The sequence below is a fragment of the Protomyctophum parallelum genome (genome assembly GCF_964188405.1).
Source record: "Protomyctophum parallelum genome assembly, chromosome: 2".
Lineage (NCBI taxonomy): Eukaryota > Metazoa > Chordata > Actinopteri > Myctophiformes > Myctophidae > Protomyctophum > Protomyctophum parallelum.
Window position 1 is genome coordinate 12,026,646 of NC_139699.1, and position 23,126 is coordinate 12,049,771.

Genomic DNA, 23,126 nt, shown 5'->3' on the forward strand with positions numbered 1-23,126 from the left:
ATTTAACTGCTAAGTAATTACCAGGAAGCCTACGGCCAGCATGCATCACCGTCGTCAAGGTTATTAAGTGTTCTGCTTTTGAGAGCTATAGCTTCTTGCTCCTTAGGGAAGCTTAGACTGCCAAAGGCCTCGTCTAGCTGCTCTGAACAACGCCTCAATATTGTGCCCCTTTCCTACTGCAACGTTGGGTATGGTCACTGTTTTGTTGGTCAACTGCAGTTGACAGTTAATGAGATTAAGGTTCATGTATTAGGTACAGTATATACACTATTATTGGCTACAATACAGCCTATTTTTCATGTTTGTAATGTATCAGTAATTTTTCTAATGTTGGATTTGTAAGGCATGTGCATTTGTTTTACTGTATCTGTGTGTGTCTGTGTCAACTGTGTGCTGTCATCATCATCATTTTTTGGACCGCGGTCGAGATCGTGGATTTCACAAGATCACGCCAGACTTCCCGGTCCTTCATTGCCATCCCCAGTTCTTAGCTGCTTACTGATGCATGTGTCCCTAGCGATGACATCATGGAACGACAGTTTTCTACCTCTGGTCTGCTTTGAGGCAGGGCTCCAGAGAAGAAGGGAAGATATAACCTCATTGTCAGCTCTGTAGCAGTGGCCGGCAGACTGTGTTCTTCTGGATCGGACCAGTGAAGAAACACGGAGAAGGTTGCCGTATATTAGATTAGTCGATGGGTGGCTCTTCCAAGACAGATTTTGCACTCTCATTAGACGGCGGTGTAAGTGCCATCCAACTGTTTCTCTAGTTTCTTTGAAAGTGTCCATGTCTCGGAGCCATAGAGTAGAATCGGCTCAACGGTCGTCCTAAATATATATCTTACTAATAGTGGGGTTCCGTCTCCATGTTAAATTTAGTTGTCATTTACAACTCATGTAAAAGTTTCACTTTCAGTACTAATTTGAAGGTGAGGGTCTATAGAACCATTTTGGTTCGAGTGGCAATCACCAAAATAAAGTAATTGGCCTATAGGGGGCGTAGTCAGGTGCCAACCCCCATCAGCCCTACCAAAATATGTAAACTGTTGTAACTTTTGATTAAATTATCCAATCTGAACATATGATATATGTATGGATTCACAATCAGGAGTAGCATTTGGTACTTAAACCTTAAAGTTAGATATTGGAATATAATACACCACTCCTGTGTTATATTTGTTTATTTAATTTTTTTTTAGTTATACTATGTACTGCCACTATAGGGGGCAGAGTAGCAGGTGTGTCTTAATTGTTCAGACTTGGTAGCTTGTTAGTTATAAGACTAAGCATACTGCAGAAGAGCATGAGCTGCACTGATTGCTCTATTGTGGTATTGATATTTTGAAGGTAAACATGAACATAAAAACATTGAAGTTAAACATGTCATGAAGGATCCTAAAGTGTTTTTTATTAATATGGATAGTCATGTGGGATAAGTGGCCAAAGTACTACATCCCAATAGTATGAGCTAGCATTAACCAAAGTAGCCTGTAGCTATAGCACAGGCTAAAACTAAAGGCTAGCTACAGTATAGCAATTATGCTGAGGATTGTGTTTTCATTATTATTACAATGGTAAATGTGAATGTAGCTATATGTACTGCTGATTGTTTTCTTGTATCTATTAATATGTTGAGGCAAACTGTTAAATACAAAAGTTATATAATAATATAGTAATATAATATTTTCTATATTTTTTCATGATATGACCCTAACAGAAAACTAAACCTGGATAAAGTATTTGTCTGTTATGGCTGGGACAACGAAATGGCAGTTGTGCATTTTGTGCCAAAAGCAAACTGAGGAAAGACTTGTTTGCCCTCTTGCAAATCCAGTTGCCAGTCGTAGAGAAGGAGCCTACACAGACATCATAGGCCTTGCAAGTCAGTTCAGAGCAATTGACGCTTCTCCCCACCCAGACGTTGAACTTCCAGATGCAGAATCCATGAAGCTAAATCGTGCATTCTGGCATACAACTTGTCCGCATCTGTATAGGGCAACAGCACTTGACAGTGCAAAAATAAGGCATTCTGGAGGTGCTGTGGCATTGGCATGAAGATCATGCCGGACTGGTGCACCTGTTAATCGTAATAAATGTCTCTTTTGTGGTGAAGAAACATATGCAGCAGACCATTCGTTACAGAAGGTAGAACTCACCCAAGAGATGAACGACAAGGCAGTTGCGCTGGGAGAAGACCGTATCGTGGCACTCCATGACTATCCATATTCATAAAAAACACTTTAGGATCCTTCATGACATGTTTAACTTTTTTGCTTACCTTCAAAATATCAATACCACAATAGAGCAATCAGTGCAGCTCATGCTCTTCTGCAGTATGCTTAGTCTTATAACTAACAAGCTACCAAGTCTGAACAATTAAGACACACCTGCTACTCTGCCCCCCTATAGTGGCAATACATAGTATAACTAAAATAATAAAATAAACAAATATAACACAGGAGTGGTGTATTATATTCCAATATCTAACTTTAGTTCCCCACATATGTACTGCATTGTCTCATTTGAGTGAAATATTATATATTGTCCTATTATATGTATTTTGTTTTTTCCAATTAGTCATTCATGATAACATAGGTATAGGCACCAACATCACCATTCTAGGTTCAACAGGATAGAAGTTAGGCGTAATGTAGTAATTCAATGTACATTGGCAGCCATCTTTATTTTGTTTCTATATCAGATTATTCAAAACATTAATATTTGAAATCCAGTTGATTCCTCACACAGGATTAACTTGATATAGCAAGAAAAACTAAGAAAAAACTGCAATATAAGAAAATTAAGACATTTTTCAAATAAACATAATTCCGATTTTGGCCATTTTGGAAATTTGGCAAAAATATATAAATAAATATATATAAAAATATATTTTTTAATTTGTAGACTTGCCACTCGAACTAAAATTGTTCTATAGGTCATTATCTACAAATTAGAAGTGAAAGTTAAACTTTTGTTGAGTTGTAAATGACGGTCTGTCTAGGGACCCCACTACTAGTTTTTAGCTCGTTTTTCCTGCTATTTTTGTGGATATACACCAATACTGGGTGGAAACAAATATTATATGTCTAATACCAAATGCTACTCCTGATTGTGAATCCATACATATATCATATGTTCAGATTGGATAATTTATCAAAAGTTACAACAGTTTACATATTTTGGTAGGGCTGATGGGGGTTGGCACCTGACTACGCCCCCTATAGGCCAATTATTTTATTTTGGTGATTGCCACTCGAACCAAAATGGTTCTATAGACCCTCACCTTCAAATTAGTACTGAAAGTGAAACTTTTACATGAGTTGTAAATGACAACTAAATTTAACAAGGAGACGGAACCCCACTATAAGCTGGGATGACCAGATCTTATGATCTTATGTGTGTGCTGTAGCTAACCTCTGTAACCGCTAGCTGGACCGATCAGCATCAAACTTTTTGTCCAATTAAGTAGGCCAAGGAAGACAATTGACCTCATGATGAAGCTACCGTATGTATGTTTAGCCTATAAGTATAACTAGCCTGGCCCAGCCAGTGTGCTCTCTGGTCTAGAGGGACGGGTGCACATGGAGCAAGCGCTGATCAGATCAGACACAGTACAGTACAACATGGTCCTATTTGGAACTGTTGTACACAGCCTTTTCTTATCTCTGAGGAGAAAAGCTTGCATGGTAACGACATAATGTAAAGATTTCTGTCATGTCTCTTGGAAACAGTCTTGTCTGTCTGCAGGGACGTAGCTGACCATTTGGTTGCCCTACTCGTAGGATATTTGTGCTGCCCCCCCCTCCCGACGAGAGCGCTGCTATTCCTCTGTAGAACCTTAACTTAATTTCCTTGGGCAGTACTTCCGCCAAATGTATAGCCTATACTTCCATTGATTGATTGATTTCTTTACCAAATAGGTACAAATGATATGCAGCTAGGACTCTAGGGGCTGGATTTTGAAGATGCGTTTTACAATGGGGTAATACATACAGTTTTATGAGCTGGGGGCGTGTTGTATGTCATATTGCAATTTTGGGCATGTTAAGAAGCGCTTTCGACACCCCGTGGATTGCGCAAAACGACCTTGAATTAGTCATGGGTGTGTTTAAGGCGTGTTTGAGACGTACCCAATCAACATGTCCGTACTATTCTCTTTACCAGTCAGCTGATGTCACATACGGAATGCGCACTTTGGGGATTGTGGTATTACATTTCTTGACATGACATGACTTTGTCACATTTGGATTAATTATTCATATTGCACTGCATGCTGTCACCTTTATGCCTCAAAATAATTTGTTTCTATTGAAAAACACCAGTAAAATAACGTTTATTATATTTTATTTCATTCAAGTCATGATGAAGGAATGCTGCTGCTTAATGCTGTGCCTGTGGCCCCGATGGTATATGGTCGTCGCTCTTAGCATTTTATTGAAGAAGACTTGAATCGGGTGTGATACAGCATATGAAAGCAAACTTCCCACGGATTATGGAGATGTTTTTATTTATTTTTAAGGTTGAGAAATGAAAGAATTATGGCCGTTTCTAATCTCAACATTTTACAAAAAAAAGAGGCTGTTGCCATGTCTCATAGAAACAAGTAAATAGGTCTATAAAAATAAGCGCATATAGCAGGGGTCTGTAACCTATTTTAAATGAAGTGCCATGTTTTTATTTTCTAGATAGTGAGTCTGCCTTATCCAGATTAATTTTAATGACACCACATTAAAATAAAAAAACATATTTTGATTGTCCACAAATATAAAGTTCTTCCTTCTTTTTAAATATGTTCTTGCACATTGTTATAATGATCATTATATATATATCCCCCTGCAGTCAGAGTTCATAGTTTTAATGAATGAATGTGATGCATTGTGAGCTGGTATAGATCTGCTATTTTCAAAAGTAATCTTGGAAAATTTTAATTTAATTTTTGGATTAGCCGTCCTTAGTTTGGCAAATGCATTCATCTGGGGATCCTTGACATGGGAATGTGCTGTGTGAGGATCACTGGTTTAAACAACATTAGGAGAAAAGCCCAAATAACCACTTTATAAACAAGAAAAGCAACCACAAATAGTACAACTACCAATATTTACAAGCAACTTTACAGAAAAAGAAGCCGCTTATAATAAACAGACATGGCAACACTCTAGCAGCCTGCTCAAGTGTACAATCAAACAGTGCTTTTTTATGAGGTGGTCAGACCCACGTCTAATCGTTATGCGCTGAGTGTTTTTAGGTCAAGGGGCTTAATAGCAAATTGCGCAAAGCGAAAATAATTAACATATGGACACTCCCACAATGCTAAAATATTCAGGAACGCCGTATGCCATATGTGTGTGCGTTCAACACGGGCCGATATGCCTTTCATAATACGAATGTGCGCAGAGCGAGGGCAATTTATGTATTACCCCATTGTAAAACGCATCTTCAAAATCCAGCCCTAGGAGTCATGTGACAATGAGCTTCAAAAAGGGTCCTGATGCTGCCTTTAATTGCTTCCAAAATTAGGTGCAAATTACTTCATTCTTACAAATCTTACCCCCCAAGTCACCATGTAATGAACACAACATCCAATAAACCCCAAATTCTGCCCATAGGTGGTAAAGTATGTCATATAAATGCCATTTCCCCCTGCGGTTTCCTTGGGTCCTGACAGCTGTAAACCACTTACACAGCAGAGATATGCATTCTGCGGAGGACCCCTTTCTGGTTGAAAAGTGTTACCACTCTGAATGCAATAATTGAACTGACATAATTAACACATAATTGCTCTATGTATTGCTAAATGCATTAGCAATAGCAGAGTAAAACTACCATACAGAGCAGCACATCAGGGCCTGTAAAACCCACAGTAAAGCTCTGTGGAAACGCACCATCAGTTCCATCTGCTCGGTCTCTGATGGCTGCTGACCAAAGGGCAGCCGATGATATATTCATCCCTGTCAGAGACTCACCCTCACACATACACGCCAGAATAAGGGCTCCTCTGAGCGCTCTCTCTCTTTCTTTCCCTGTCACACATACACATTACACACACATCAACACACATACGCAGTTATGCACGCACGCACGCCACGCGCACACACACACACACACACACACACACACACACACACACACACACACACACACACAGACACAGCTTTACTAAGTGTAGCTCTCCATCATTCTGGCTATTGTTGGTCGGTGGTCGCCCCAGAAGGGGACCTGTACGGTCAGTGTCTGGTGGCACAGTGTCCACCCCTGGAGCCCCGAGCACAAAGTCATCAAAGAATCAACAATGTCAACTACCTTAGGTGTGCAGTTTGCAACAGCACAGTTTGTGTAGCATTAAAGGCTGCTGCTACGGTATACTGTACCACCACCAAAGCCTTGCAGTGCAAATTGCACGTCAACTCTGACAAAGAAGGTTGTATTAGAAAATAAATACGTGTGGATACGGGTGCTGCATATTTGAAGCATATGGACATTAATGGGCTCTCATCTGCCCAATTCCAGGCACAGGAGAGCAATTTAGCACCGTTGATGCTTATTGTACCGCGGAAGCCATGATTACTGCACACTGAAAAGCTGTCACTTTAAAATGTATGCAGACTGTATTCAACACAGATCCGTGTAATGCGACAGAGCATGTTGTTGGTCGAGTAATGCACTTTCTATAGTAGGCTACATACTGTATAAATATGGGGAATTATATGAACGGAACACATCTGCACACTACCTGGAAGTAGAGATGTGCCGATGAGACATTTTGGCCGATATCGATATCCAATATAATTATTTGCTGTTATGGCCGATAACCGATTATTACCGATGTCGATATGATCTCATTCTGTATTGAAAAATTATAATAATTTTGTCCATTCTGAAAAATGTATGTACAGTAACAGGGTACGGTATATCTGCACTGCCAGCACAAACATTAACAAGACAATATGACGTAAATGTGTTGTTATTATTATTATTATTATTATTATATCCTGCTTGTTAGGGCATCAAATACATTAGGGTTGAGTATGTCATCATGCACCTCAAACTGCCATACTGTGATATAACAACCAGGTTAAATAAATAAAGGTGAGTGACTGCATGACAAGGATACATTTTCCTATTCTAACATATCTAGAATGTACAGTATAAAGTAGGGATGGGTCCGATTAATCGATTAATCGATTATCGTTGATAGGACCCGAAATCGATTATGAAAATTAATAATCGATAATCGATAATCGTTTTTTTTTTTTTTTTTTTTTTTTCAGTTTTTTTTTAAATGAAAATCTGTTGGAAAGGCAATATTGTCATCCAAACAGGACAGGGCTATATGCCTACCAAAGTGTGCCTGGGATGTGTCTGTGTAGCTGCATGACTGAGAGGAGTGTGAGTGGAGATTGATTCCAATCAAGATACAGGTTTGGAGGATTTAGCAGGTGTTGGGAATTTACCTAATCAGGCCTAGGCTGGGGTTGCTATGGTGATCAATTGGATCAACAGTGGTCCAGGGACCACCAGTGGTCCTCATTTAAAAGATGGAGTTAGTAACCAAATGGACCCTTATTAACTCTCAAGAGTTACAATTATTGTTAATCAACTACATCAGGGGTTCCCAAACTTTTTTGACTTAGGTACCCCTTGGGGGGAAGATTTTTTTTATTTGTAGGGTTCATTAAAAAAAAAAAAAATGTTTTTTTTTTTTTTTTTTTTTTTTTTTTTTTAAATCCCCCCCCCCCCCAAAACGATTAATCGATTAATCGTTAATATTGAATTATACAAATCGATTTTCATTTTGGACACATTTACACATCCCTAGTATAAAGGCAGCCTACTTTAGATGCAAACGTTCGGACAAAAAGCCCTTGAGTCTCCATTATCTTCATTGTCAGTTAATTAACTCCTGGCTGAGGCTAAAAGCAGTTCAACAGGACCTTTTGTAAGAAGAAAACGCAGCTAAAGTGGTTCACTCTGAGGCAGGAGCATGATGTTCTAAAGTGATCCATGATTAATCAATGTTGGGCGGGAACCCCTTATGGTGTTTTAAGCATTATGTTATGCTCATAGGAGGCCTTAAGTATGTTTCACCAGTTTCAATTGAAACGGGCCTCCACCCTCAGGGGGCCTCAATAAAATAATAATGTCATAGGTATGTGGGGGCCTCATATTTGGTCTTGAAATGGGCCTCCAGATTCCTAAGACCGCCCCTGAGAACACACAAACACACCAAGCTGACCAGAATGCAAAATGCTTGTCATTCAGCCTCACTTTGAGTTGCTCAGTGGACTGTCTCTCACACAGCGATATGGAGAAAAATATCACACCCGCGTGACGTGACGTGAGCGGCACTGTTATCACCATGTTATCACATTCCGTGCTCAGCCAGTCAGCTTGAGCACATTCCGCGCATGCGCGAACACACACGCACACACACACACACACACACACACACACACACACACACACACACACACACACAGCCTCAAAATACAACACAGCTCAGTGTTAGGGAACGCTGTAGCAATTTACAATTTAGGCATTTAGCAGACGCTCTTAATCCAGAGTGACTTACATTAAGCAAGAACAAAAAAGCATGAGAATACATCACATAAAAAGCATTCATCATGAAACATGCGTAAGCTAAGAACGTAACAGTGGAATATCTATATAATGAAACTATATTATAAACTAGACCCCAAGGTAGCCGCAATGAAGTAATAAATATAGCAATATAGTTCAAAGGATGCACTAATTGGTGTCGTTAAGGCGTGCATGGCAACAGTTTGTGTCTCGTGTGATTTCACACCAGAAGATATAAGATGATGCACCGTGTTGAAAATGACTGTAGACGTCGAGAGAGAGAAGGGAGCGAGACAGACAGACAGACAGACAGACATAGCAATGTTGTCTTGCACCGTTTCCAAAGCAGGAGGACCAAAGCGAGTCTATCATGCTGCTGTAGCAGTCAGGAACAAACTGTATTCCTTTGGAGGCCACGGTTATGGAAGGACCTTCAACAACATGCAGGGACAGATGGATGTCCATGTCTTCAACACAGTGTCTTTATGCTGGAAAAAGTTGCCTCCAGTGGAACCTGGAAGAGGGGACAGTCACCTTGAGGTTCCATCCATGCACTGGGGCCACACAGCTGTGTTGGTTGAAGATACAGTCTACATATGGGGAGGGGAGCCTTACTGCAATGTGCTCTATGCATTTGATGTTGACTCCCACAGATGGTTCCAACCCAGGGTTTCTGGGACTGTTCCAGGGGAGAGGTGCTACCACTCAGCCTGTGTGTTGGAGAAGGTCATGTTTATCCATGGAGGATACACCAAGCTGACTACATACACTAATCGGCCTGGTGGAGACAATGACATGTACAAGTTGGACACCAGCACAATGGTCTGGACTTTAATTAACACCAGAGGAACTCCACCTCCTGTTTCACACGGTCACTCTGCCACCATCATTGGTACCAAGATGTATGTATTTGGAGGGGGCTTTATAGGTCAGTACCACAACACCATCAGAGTGTTTGACACAGAGACCAACGGCTGGCTGAACACACCTTCTGCACAACTTCTACCACAAAGACGCTGGTGTCATTCAGCATTTACCTACAATGGAGAGCTGTACATATTTGGAGGCCGGAACTGTAACCAGAACTTCAATGATGTGTGGAAATTCAGTCCAGAGACCTTCTCCTGGAAGAAGGTTGAGCCCAAGGGGAAAGGACCATGTCCAATGTATGGTATGTGCTGTTGCATTGTGGGAGATCGTATCTTCTTCTTTGGAGGAAGAAAAGGAATTCACACTATCTATGATGAGCTGTTCATCTTAGACTTGAGTCCTAGTCTTAAGACGCTATGTAAGCTAGAAGTTATTCAGTACGCTCTGGACCAATCAGAACTCCCACACGACATCAGGTGGGAACTGGCAGCCATGGCAACCAACGACAACAGACAACAACAACAACAACAACCGAGACCACATTCCAGACGAATGTTAGGTTTTTTTCCCTTCTCCTTTTGCCAAAAAATAATCGCGAAACTCGGCCTACAGAAAAAACAAAAATCTTAAAGACTATCTGGTACACAGCAAGCTAAAAGGAATCAACACACCAGCATGCCAGAGACCAGAATACTTCAAACCCAAACAAATAGTTAAAAATATAACTACAAAACGCATGTTGGAGATTAAACAACAGCCAGCACCAGCAACTGTGTTTATTTAATCACATGTGAAAAATGTGGATTACAATATATCGGAGAAACGAGTAAAACAATAGCTACAAGGCTGAGACAACACAAATACAATATTAACAATGCAAAAAAGACAACTAAAAGGATTGTTCAACATTACATGGCACATGGCATTGAAGCTCTAAAAGTATCTGGACTTCAACACAATCCCAACTGGACAGTAGGACAAAGACGTTTTAATGGAAAACAGTGGATTAAGAACCTCAACACGGATTTTCCTGGAGGTTTAAACATTCCAAAATATTAGACAAGTTGTTTTGATTTTGTACCAAAACTCCACAGCCATATACATGCTAAACACAGCCAGCAATCAATGGAAATCAGACTTTAAATATAGGGGACAAATTAGCACATTCCACACCAAGCCAACCTGGGACACGAAGCAAGAGTGTACAGTGCACTGAAGTCCCCTCAGTCAACCCCCGCCACTCTTGGCCCTCTCTCTCTCTCTATCTCTCTCACTGCCTTGCTCTCTCCCACAATGTTAATGTTAAGTTAGTAAAGTTACACCTATTTTATGTAAATAACATGGTAAAATGTACAGCATTGGGGGGTAAAGGGGAGACACTTTAATTGTGAAGGGACGACAGGATGAGGAAAGGTGTGCTAATTGTCGAGAGTAATGGCTCCGTGTGATATTGAACAGTCAAACTATTCGTATCAATATACGGCTGTATCAACAAAATAATGATGTCATAGGTATATGGGGGCCTAATATTTGGTCTTGAAACGGGCCACCAGATTCCTAAGGCCACCCCTGGTTATGCTTTAGCTATTGAAAAACAGCAGATCTACAAGCTCGTAGCGAGTGCCGCGCTACGAGCTTGTAGGTGGTCTGCTATTTTTGTTTTATCGTGAAAATGTGGTGCAAATTTCTTTGAATATATATTTCAGAGCGAACATTTCTAACTAAAATATTTGCTTCTGGGGGGTTCCCTGGAACTACATATTTTGAGACTGGGGTCCGTGACCCAATAGAGATAATTCTGGGGGTCCTTGACATGAAAAAGGTTGAGCAGCACTGACATAGAAACATGGGTTTTTTAGAAAAGAGTTAGCCTTTTTTTTTATTGACCTCAGTCCAAAATGGATTAATGATTCTCATTCATTGGTAAGAATATAATAAGTATTGTATAAGGGTATACAAGTACTGGCATCAAAATGTACTAAAAGTAAAAGTACTCATTATGCAGTTATATAATTTGTCAAAATCTTACTTGCATGCCATGCATTGTGAGCTTGTAGATCTGATATTGTCATGAACGAAGTGTAAAATAATCAGTCATTTTCTCATCTTCCATTGAAATCCAATCCAGCTTAATTTTCCTAAAGTGCTGTACAGTAAGTAATAAATAAAAGGGGGCACGGTGGTAGTGCTGTCGCCTCACAGCTAGAAGGTCCTGGGTTCGATTCCCGCTCGGGACGCTGTGGGTGCTGGCGCCGTGTTTCCTCCTCCGCGTCATCAGTGCCCATACCCGAAGGCGGGGTTGGCGAAAGGGCCTTTCTGTGTAGAGTTTGCATGTTCTCACCCGTGTCCCCTAGGGTAGGTACCCTCACAAAAACATGCAGTAATCCTGGTCTCTAAACTGCCTCCCCCTGGCCAGCCGGGGTGCCTGATGGAGGGGAAAGGAACTGGTTGGAATAACGTGTTCCTTCCACGCGCTACGTCCAACCAGGGAAACTCCCCCCCTGTCTGGTGTAAAGGAGCAACTTGGACACTCAGGCATGAAGGAAGAATGAGTTCAAGTCCGTTGCTCTCCCCTTGTCCCCCATATATGCAGCAGGACTAGGTTGGCGGAGGGTGTGTAGAGCCCAGGATCACATTAAACAATTGACACAGGGGTGAAAAATGTGTTACAAAATCATGGGATAAAAATTATATTAAAAGAAAAGTGTTTCAAAAATATATTGCAATAGGCTAATAGCATTAAATATTGTAGGACTGTATGTTAAACCAGTGATGAATGCCTCATACAGAGAAAATATTCTATGCAAATTCATGGTTTTTAATTGCATATCGTTGCTGTCTGGCAGAAAGCTTGTATCACCACTTTTCAACTTCTTTTTCGTAAATTAATGCCCTAGTATAGTGTCACAAAAAAGTAGTGAAAATAGCAGATCTACAAGCTCACAACGCGTCGCTATATGCAATGCGTCGTGTAGATCAGAAAATTGTCACTATTTTAAAATGCTTTAAAAATAATAACCAAAAACTGTTTAGACAAGACGAGGTTTCCACCCGACAGTGAGGATATGTTAATTAATACAGGAATTATAATACTTTTTCAGAAACCTGAATAAGGCTTAAGGAGATCTCGACGACGCTGCAAATGAGGGTATATAACCTCGATGTCTTTCGGGAATAAATAAAAAGGTCAAGTGACAGAACGCTCTGTTTGGATGTTTTGCACATGCAGAGTTTGGAATGTGCGATTTGCTACTTTCTTTTGTTCACCTTTGATACTATTCAAGCTGCAGCACTTCACCTACAGTTAAGTGTTTTGTTGTCGAAATTTAAAAAATGTCTTCTAAATGATGACAATTTTTTGAAAAATGTCATCAGTGGTTCTCAATATTTCATGTCAAGGACCCCAAAAATTACATGTAATTGGCCGCCGACCCCCATCTGAAAATATGTTTGAGTTAAAATGTTCACTCTGTAATAATATTATATATATATATTCAAAGATTTGAGGCACATTTTCACGATTTTTCAAAAATAGCAGACCTATACAAGTTCATAGCGCGGCACTATTTTTCAATAGCTAAAGTATAACATGATGCTTTTGAAGCGCGTCCTCGCGCTTCTCACTTCACACCGCGGACCGCCGCACACGATGTCCCTCATGTCCCTCACGCTCCACGTCCTGCCGACTACGCCAGATTGTAGCATTGCGCGGAAAGCGGGGATTGAACCCGGGCCTCCCACTCGCCAGACCAACGCACAACCTGTCATGCCCTACAAGGCTGTTGCAGGCGTTAACAAAATTATGGTTTGGTTCACTTTTCTGTTTGACAAGTTAAAAAGGAAGAAAATCCTTCCATGATGAAGAAATTAAGTGTATAGAATTGGAAGCTTAACCAATCAAATAACACACTGATTATCGACCCAATCAACATGTAAAAGATTAAAGCAATCAAGTGAGGTATAGACACTGCAGTACTCTGCTTTGCTTTCTCGTAATAAGGCAATTTGGATAAAACCTTGAATACCCTTTCAGTTGTCCTTTACCCAAACCTTTCCCCCTGGTTTGTTCTGCACACTTTGACCTAATCCTAAATTAGATCTGCATTGCACTCATTAGCATGGCTACTGTCTACCTTACAGCATTCATTTATTTTATGTGTGTGTTCACTTCAGTAAACAGGGTTAAAACTCTGGTTATTAATGTAAATTAGTGATATTAGAACAGCAATTCTGCAGTTATAACTGCACCTCATTGAATCTACCCGTGCCATCCTTAGTGGTAATTTAACTCTGAGAATTAAATTAAGTATCAATCACTTAATAGCGGGGGAACCTGTAGAACCCCATCAAGGACCCCTGGGGGTCTCTGCAGGACCGCTCTCTGAGAACCAGTGATTTATGTTGTTTCGGAATATTTTGCTGTGCACTCCATGTTTTGCTGTGCACTCCATGTTTTGCTGTGCAGTCCATGTTTTGCTGTGCAGTCCATGTTTTGCTGTGCAGTCCATGTTTTGCTGTGCAGTCCATGTTTTGCTGTGCAGTCCATGTTTTGCTGTGCAGTCCATGTTTTGCTGTGCACTCCATGTTTTGCTGTGCAGTCCATGTTTTGCTGTGCAGTCCATGTTTTGCTGTGCAGTCCATGTTTTGCTGTGCAGTCCATGTTTTGCTGTGCAGTCCACGTTTTGCTGTGCAGTCCACGTTTTTCTGTGCAGTCCACGTTTTGCTGTGCAGTCCACGTTTTGCTGTGCAGTCCACGTTTTGCTGTGCAGTCCATGTTTTGCTGTGCAGTCCATGTTTTGCTGTGCACTCCATGTTTTGCTGTGCAGTCCATGTTTTGCTGTGCAGTCCACGTTTTGCTGTGCAGTCCACGTTTTTCTGTGCAGTCCACGTTTTGCTGTGCAGTCCACGTTTTGCTGTGCAGTCCATGTTTTGCTGTGCAGTCCACGTTTTTCTGTGCAGTCCACGTTTTTCTGTGCAGTCCACGTTTTGCTGTGCAATCCACGTTTTGCTGTGCAGTCCACGTTTTGCTGTGCAGTCCATGTTTTGCTGTGCAGTCCACGTTTTGCTGTGCACTCCATGTTTTGCTGTGCACTCCATGTTTTGCTGTGCAGTCCATGTTTTGCTGTGCACTCCATGTTTTGCTGTGCACTCCATGTTTTGCTGTGCAGTCCACGTTTTGCTGTGCAGTCCATGTTTTGCTGTGCAGTCCACGTTTTGCTGTGCAGTCCACGTTTTGCTGTGCAGTCCACGTTTTGCTGTGCAGTCCACATTTTGCTGTGCAGTCCATGTTTTGCTGTGCAGTCCATGTTTTGCTTCCTCCCTTCTGGCAGTCATGCTCAATTAGTCACTTTAAACAGTGTTCTGGTTAACAGCACAAATCAGAAGTAAATAGCATTATTTAAATGAATTAAAGGCTGATGGCTTTATGGTCAGAATAATAAATGTACATCACTTTCTCTGTATTGTTATTCTCACACTCTTTATAGTCTTACATTTATGTTCCACTCAAGCAGCAACTACATTGCTTTTAGAGTCATTTGGCTATGAATCGAATATATCGCAAAATCCTTGATGTTATTATAACTCTTAAGAATGTACAAATGGAAGCAAGGGACCCATAAAATCATGGGTGTTAATTTATCTCCAAAGAGAGTATACAAATGTACACTTTGCTGATTTAAAAGAACACTATTTCACTATATATACATATGGTGATATGGTGACTTGTCTTTATAGTCCTCAGCAGTGGCATGGTTGACTTTGAAGCAGACTTCTAACACAGGCAGCTTTCACCGTTATCATTACTGTAGGTTCCTTTTTTTTCCTTTTTCTTTTTTGCTAAATCCCTTGACAGTAGCTAGAGTGTATTTGATAAATGTCACACTCCTCACGATGAAACCAGACTTCTCTCTGAGAGTGTAGCCTACTGTACTGTAACCAAATGGACCCATGTGCACACTAATTTAACGTGGCTACATATTTATATATTTGTATACATATTTATATTCTGTCCTCAGCTTATGCAAGTCCACAAGTCAACACAATCCCTTGTAATTTATGGCAATGCCTGACCCATGCGCGGCTGTAGGCTGACGCTTGTTACCCAGGAGACATATCTTTTCCCGGTGTTAAGTGTTATTCAATTGACAGCGCTCTTTACACGGCTACACAGGGAGCTGGCTCTGAAATGGCATGCCTCCACTGTTCTCTCTGACGCTGACATTTAAGGCATACTCATTCGGGTTCCATGACTGAAACAATGGGAATCAGTAAGTATGCCTAAAATATGAGATAAAGCTGTCATTCAGTCATGACCTGGTGACGCAGAGTAGGGATTAGCCTGCTTTAAATGTCAGAGAGGAGGAAACAATGGAGGCATGCCAATACAGTATATACACCGAGAGCCACCCATGTGTACACATAAAAATGTTGAATTGTGTTGCATTGGCTGCCATATGACGTAATTTCAATGTACCGGTATTTCGGAAACAATAAATAAAGGTTGAATGAATGTGTGTGTTCACAGAAATGGAAATACCAGCAGGTTATGGTCCCACTATGGAAATGTTATTTCCTCTAATGAAATAACAGCCTACTTTATGAGGTATATAAAAGTCACTGTGAATGTGTCTGAGAGAACATGTTCACAGAAAAACGGGCCCGTGACCCAAAATGGGTCCGGATTCTATGTTTTGGAAACACTGCTTCAGATGATCCCTGTTGATTAGGAATTTTAATGTAATAATGACCAACATGTGCAAGATCTTTAATGGATAAAGTTCCAATCCAATTTTAGATGGAGTGATGTATTGTCCCTAATATAGGACGACTCATTAATTTGTGGAAATAGTCTAGTAGCCAGAATGTGAACCCGGACATGTTGAGTACACCAACGTTTTATGTTATAAATGTTTAGTATGGGTCCCCTGCATGTAGAAACTGCCGGATGCTAACTTGCATATGTTGAGCAATTTTCATAATTGGCATAATATCCGACCATACCATTAACAACCTATAAGGAGAAAAAAAAAACATTACATTTCATCATGCTTTATGTAGCATGTGACATCTCAAACTAGGGGGTTTTCATGATGCTGAATCCATTCCAAGCATTAGTTTTGCACAAAATAGTAGGTACACCTACCACAAATTATGATAGATGTCGCCTCACAGCTAGAAGGTCCTGGGTTCGATTCCCGCTCAGGACGCTGTGGGTGCTGGCGGCGTGTTTCCTCCTCCGCGTCATCAGTGCCCATACCCGAGGCAGGGTTGGCGAAAGGGCCTTTCTGTGTGGAGTTTGCATGTTCTCCCCGTGTCCCCTAGGGTAGGTACCCTCACAAAAAACATGCAGTAATACTGGTCACTAAACTGCCTCCCCCTGGCCAGCCAGGGCGCCTGATGGAGGGGAAAGGAACTGGTTGGAATAACGTGTTCCTTCCACGCGCTACGTCCAACCAGGGAAACTCCCCCCTGTCAGGTGTAAAGGAGCAACTTGGACACTCAGGCATGAAGGAAGCATGAGTTCAAGTCCGTTGCTCTCCCCTTGTCCCCCATATATGGGGACTAGGTTGGTGGAGGGTGTGTAGAGCCCAGGATCACATTAGATGATTGACACAGGGGTGAAAAATGGGTTACAAAATCGTGGGATAAAAAATATATTTTAAGAAAGCCAGACTAGGCATGTTAACACACCACACCCTAACATTCATTTAAAGTCCATTACTGTGTGAACCTCTTTAAACACGACTTAACAGTTTCATGGGGTAAATCTCCTGGAAACTAATTGGAAGTCACACTCTATGTATTCGTTGGAAGCCCTCCAGCTAAAAGACGAGCAAAGGTAATTCACTGGTGGAACACTTCAGCAAGCACCACAGTCTATGTTTGCAATCATGCATATACACTCGCCTTATTGTTTTCATTCATTTTACTTTTCCATCATGCACACAATGTGCCCCCAACCCCCATGGGTTTATATGACACCAAACTGTACATCGCAGCAAGGAAAGGAACAATCAGTAGAGTGTACATCTCCACAGGAGGTATTCCCTATCTCTATATGTGACTAAATTTGACTGAGGGACTGCCATTGGATTTCTTTTAATTTGATTTTTTTTTTTTTTTCAAATTGACGTATTGGTTGTTCAGTTTGGCCCACCAGTTTTGGAGATATGGCTTATACAGTAATGTCTTGCAGAAAACAGCGAGTTGAAAAAACAGGCTTGAAAGGTTGACTTCTGTGGTCTCTAACATTACACCTAGCTACATGTTTAAGCATTTATTTCATATTTACATGTCAATTTAAGCTCTGACACTTATTTCAGACATGCTCTAGTATGTGAAGAGTCTGCCTGTGCTATTAACCCATTTAGAAAAAAAAGTTTTTCTCCTCTGGTGAAAAGCTGGAGTTTGCGCGATGGCAGGCTCTCAGTCAAATTTGGTCACATATATCTACTTGTCTGTCTGGCCATGTGATGATAATATGTTGGGGTGTTTGTTGAGCGAGTATGATAAGGTATACAGTATGATAAGGTATACAGGGCATTGGGCAATAGGGGGAAAGGCAGCTCTGGTCCATAGCCTAATGCACTTTGCTGCTGTGCAAAGTGGATTAGGCTAATGACTAAAATATTAAATAATCTGCATATCAGCACCCTCTCCACCTCAGGACATTGTGGTACTGCAGCTAAAACTACTTTCAAAGTCCAGAAAGAAATGACAAGGACTGGTTATATCAGAGTGGTGATTGAGGCTCAAACCATTAGAAATAACTTTGAGGGAATGTAAAAGAAAAAAAGAAAAAACATTTTTTTCCTTTTTTCTTTTACATTTTTATCATAATTTATTATTGTAGTATTGGCATACATTTACTCTTTCAGAAAAATCACAAATAATAATAAAACTGCTTTAAATATTTAATATAATCTTGTCTATGTCCCTCAAAGTTATTTCTAATGGTTTGAGCCTCAATCACCACTCTGATATAACCAGTCCTTGTCATTTCTTTCTGGACTTTGAAAGTAGTTTTAGCTGCAGTACCACAATGTCCTGAGGTGGAGAGGGTGCTGATATGCAGATTATTTAATATTTTAGTCATTATAATACTGATGCTAGATCAAACCGGGCTTGTTTCCATTCCATGCCAGTTTATAAAATCAACAATGGTGGAGATTGTAAACAAAGTGGAAATGCAAATTTGGAACTGAAGACTGAAGAAGAGGAGGAATTATACAAAGTAGGGTGACATTGATGACATCACGATGAGGACAAAATCAGTTGAGCTGTTCCTGAGAGCAATTTCCATTAAAGCACCTGATATGATATGAAAGCCTGATTGTTCGAAATTGGTTATTTGTGGGGATAGAAAACACATATGGGAGCCCCAAAAACACAAAAGAAATGGAAAAAGTTGAATTTTATGTTATAGGTCCTTTAAATGAAAGTTTGCTTTATTAAAGCAAACATATTTTGCGGCTCCAGATAGAATTGTAATACTTTTTTTGGCCAAACATGGCTCTTTTGATGATAAAGGTTGCCTACCCCTGAACTAAAGTAGCGTACAGGCTATATGGAGACAAATTAATGTGGCATGTTGTCTTCACTACACGTGAGGTTACAATGTTTTATAGCCTAATAACTAATGTAATGAAATGTCTCAATTTCAGTAGGATCCTGTGCGTAATTCTTAACTGATTTCTATAGTTTAGTTTAGTTTAGTTTATTTGCACATGTAAAATAATAACAATATGGTAAAATAAAATAAAAATACAGAAAGCAAATATTTCAAATAGGAAACAAGATTCGTTACATGCATGATGTGCTGGAAGTGCCAAAAAAACCCAAAGGGGCTTATCGAGTGGCCTTCCCATATGGAAGCTACACAGTTGAGCTTAATTAACAGAAATTAAGGTATGAATAATATTGGTAAACCTAAGGATTGTAAATAATAATAATAATGAAAAAATAAAAAATATTCTAAAAATAAAATATCAAATAGTAACATGACTAGGGCGTGTTGCCCAAGCTTATTAATAAAAATAGCAGTAATTGTCTCTTAAAGGAGCAGAGACTAGTACAGATTCTGATATGAGACGGTAAGTTATTCCAAAAGTGTGGTCCTCTGAACTTGATGGAAAATTGGGCCGATGTTGTCCTGAAGAAAGCAGAATGAAGATCAATGGATGCTCTGGTGTAATGATTGTGGATTTCGTTATTAAAATGGAATACATTTTGAAAACAGGCTGGGAGTAGTTTATGAATTGATTGAAATAAAAAAATGCATATTTGGAGTTTGTTTATATCAAAAATGGGAAGAATTTTCAAAGACTGAAACAGAGGAGTGGAACTGGTGAATTTGCTAGAAAAAGTAATCATTTTGATAAAACGTTTTTGTAATAAAAAAATACAATTAAGATTAGTCGTGAAATTACTAGCCCAAACCATGTTACAATATGAAATATATGGATAAATCATTGTATAATATAAATTAATAAGGATTTTTCTAGACACAAGGTGGCGTATTCTGTGAATGACTCCAATATTCTTACTTATCTTGTTAGAAATAAGGGCTATATGATTTTTCCAGCTGAGTTTCTCATCAATTAGGACTCCAAGAAATTTGGTAACGGTGACCCTTTCTAATAATATTGTTATCAATCTGGATATTGGGACGGGTGCATGTGATTGAATGATTATGAGGCATAACCATCATATATGAGCTTTTCTTTGCATTTAGGGATACTTTGTTTGCCTTGAACCAGGTGTCTATTTTGCAGTTCCTGGTTCATTTCCAATTTTAGACTCTGTTCATCTTTACCTGACAAAAAAATATTGGAGTCATCTGCGAAAAAAACAAAAAATGCTTTGGGAGAAGTCAAATATAGATCATTTATATAAATTAGGAACAGTAAGGGACCAAGTATTGATCCCTGGGGCACTCCACAGGAAATCAGTTTGTTATCCTGTGTAATAGGATTGTTAATTCCTTTATCCAACTTTGACTTGTACCAGTTTATTTGAATGTCTTCGATTGGATATACTGGTAAATCCCATAAGAGGGACTAGAGCAGCATGCATTGTAACTGGCCAGTTAGTAAAGATGCTGTTGTAATCTGATCGCCCATGGCTGTGTACTTGTACGTGAGAGCACAGTGTACTTCAACCGGATTGTCACACACCACCCAGCCGGCACACACTACCTGTCTGTCAAACCAGATGAGGGTCCAGTACTTAGAGATGCTATAAGCTGGTCCATAGCCTCACAGCAGGGCACAATACATTAAATACAGTTAGTATAGATGCTATAAGCTGGTCCATAGCCTCACTTGACACGATACATTAAATACAGTTAGTATAGATGCTATAAGCTGGTCCATATAGCCTCACAGAGCTACGATACATTAAATACAGTTAGTATAGATGCTATAAGCTGGTCCATAACCTCACAGAGCTACGATACATTAAATACAGTTAGTATAGATGCTATAAGCTGGTCCATAACCTCACAGGACACGATACATTAAATACAGAGTACATTAAACATGATGCCGATCAGAAAGATTAGCTTATGCCATAACCCATTACCAAAATCCTAATATAAACAGCTAAAATTTAGGAAAACTTAAAACATCAGCATGCCAAGGTCAATTCCAATAATGTCAAATCGATTGGCCAACCACAGAGAAAAATGGAGGAGATGGATGAGGATGTAGGCTATTGTACAAAGTGACAGAGTTCATGAATTTGGGGAATTGTCTTTGTCAGTCAGTGTCATTATACCTGCATTTGCCACTGGCCAATGTCGATGTGCAATTTCAGATTGATTTGGTCAACCCCCTGAGAATGGATATAACTACTGTAGGATATATATATATATATATATATATATATATATATGGGAAATACAATCTAAAAAGGTTCCCTTCCTGAAGCACAACTCAGGTTTTTCATACTAACCCAGCCAAAAAGAAATCAGTGTAAATGGATGACATTTTACTAAATAGTACATCCCTTGTCTTCCGGTGTCCAATTATCTACAATAATTAAGTACATTTATGGACTCCCCAAATTGTCACTGTTTGAATTAAGATGTCCTTATTTGCTTGTTTTTACATTATATATGTAATTTTATGCTGCTGTTCTTATTTTCAATAGTATTACACTTTTGTATTACTTACCAGTATGTCTTTTGTAATCTTGGCATCATTGAAAATTAGGGCTTGCCCTCAATGTATTTACGAGACAATAAATAAAGGTTGAATCAATGTGTACCGTATGTTCGCAGAAATGAAAACACCAGCTGGTTTACGGTCCCACTATAGAAAGTTTATCTCCTCATAATGAAATACAGACACTACTTTATGGGGAATATAAAAGTCACTGTGAATGTGTCTGAGAGAACATGTTGTGGTCCTTAAATTAATCTATATAGAACTCTAAAATCTATTTGACAGACAGATTAAAAACACCGGGGGTGTTGCTTGTTTAATGAATTGCATTTTTTATAGCGCTTTCTATGCACTACGTGCCTACTCAAAGCGCTTACAACGGTTCATTCATTTTTTATTTTATTTATATGTTTATTTAACAGGGACAATACAAAAAACTATGTATCAAGTTGTAAAAACATGAAACCGTTGCAATGTATATGGGTTTGTAGCCTAGGCTAATTTGCAACCCCAGTCCCTGGTTAGGCCTTTCTATAGTTCTATACCTCCACCTAAAACAATCCTTTACAACATACCTATACTAAAACAATCCTTTACATACAAATACTAATATATCCAATACATAATCCAAGTACAATAACAGTTTAAAATGTGCCTAACACATTAGTGTTAGGCACCTCTGGTGCGAACACGGGGAGGTGGGATTTGACGCCAGTCGACGCCAGTGTCCTCACTTCCCACATTCACACACCAATGGTGGCGAGCTCACACCAACCAACACATTGGAGGCAATGGATTTCACAATGCCATGCCAGACTTCCCGGTTCTTCATTGCCACCCCCAGTTCCTGCTTACTGATGCATGTGTCCCTATAGCGATCAGGGAACGACAGTTTTCTACCTCTGGTCTGCTTTAAGGCAGGACTCCAGAGAAGAAGGGAAGATATAACCTCATTGTCAGCTCTGTAGCAGTGGCCGGCAAACTGTGTTCTTCTGGATCTAGGACTAGTGAAGAAACACAGGGAAGGTCGCCGTATATTAGATTAGTCGATGGGTGGCTCTTCCAAGACAGATTCTGCGGAATTTGCGCTCTCATTAGAAGGCGGGTGTAAGTGCCATCCAACCGTTATTCTAGTTTCTTTGAAAGTGTCCATGTCTCGGAGCCATAGAGTAGAATCAGCTCAACGGTCGTCCTAAATATTTTTACTTTGAACCTCTTACTAAGCTGGGATGACCGGATCTTATGCATGTCATTGCAGGCTGACCAGGCCATTCCCTTCCTAGTTTGAAAGTCCACGTGTATTTCAATAGGTGCAGGTGCATTTAGGTTATAGAGATATTACATCCATTAGTTAGGTATAAGTGCATGTATATTCATGTAATTATTGCTATTTTTGTATATCAATTTCTTTCTGTTGTCAAATTAATTTGGGTGTTTGGTTGGAGCAGCTATACAGACAGAAGTATGGCACAGCAATGGGCATAGTATGCACCCTCCTGCCAATTTGTTTCTA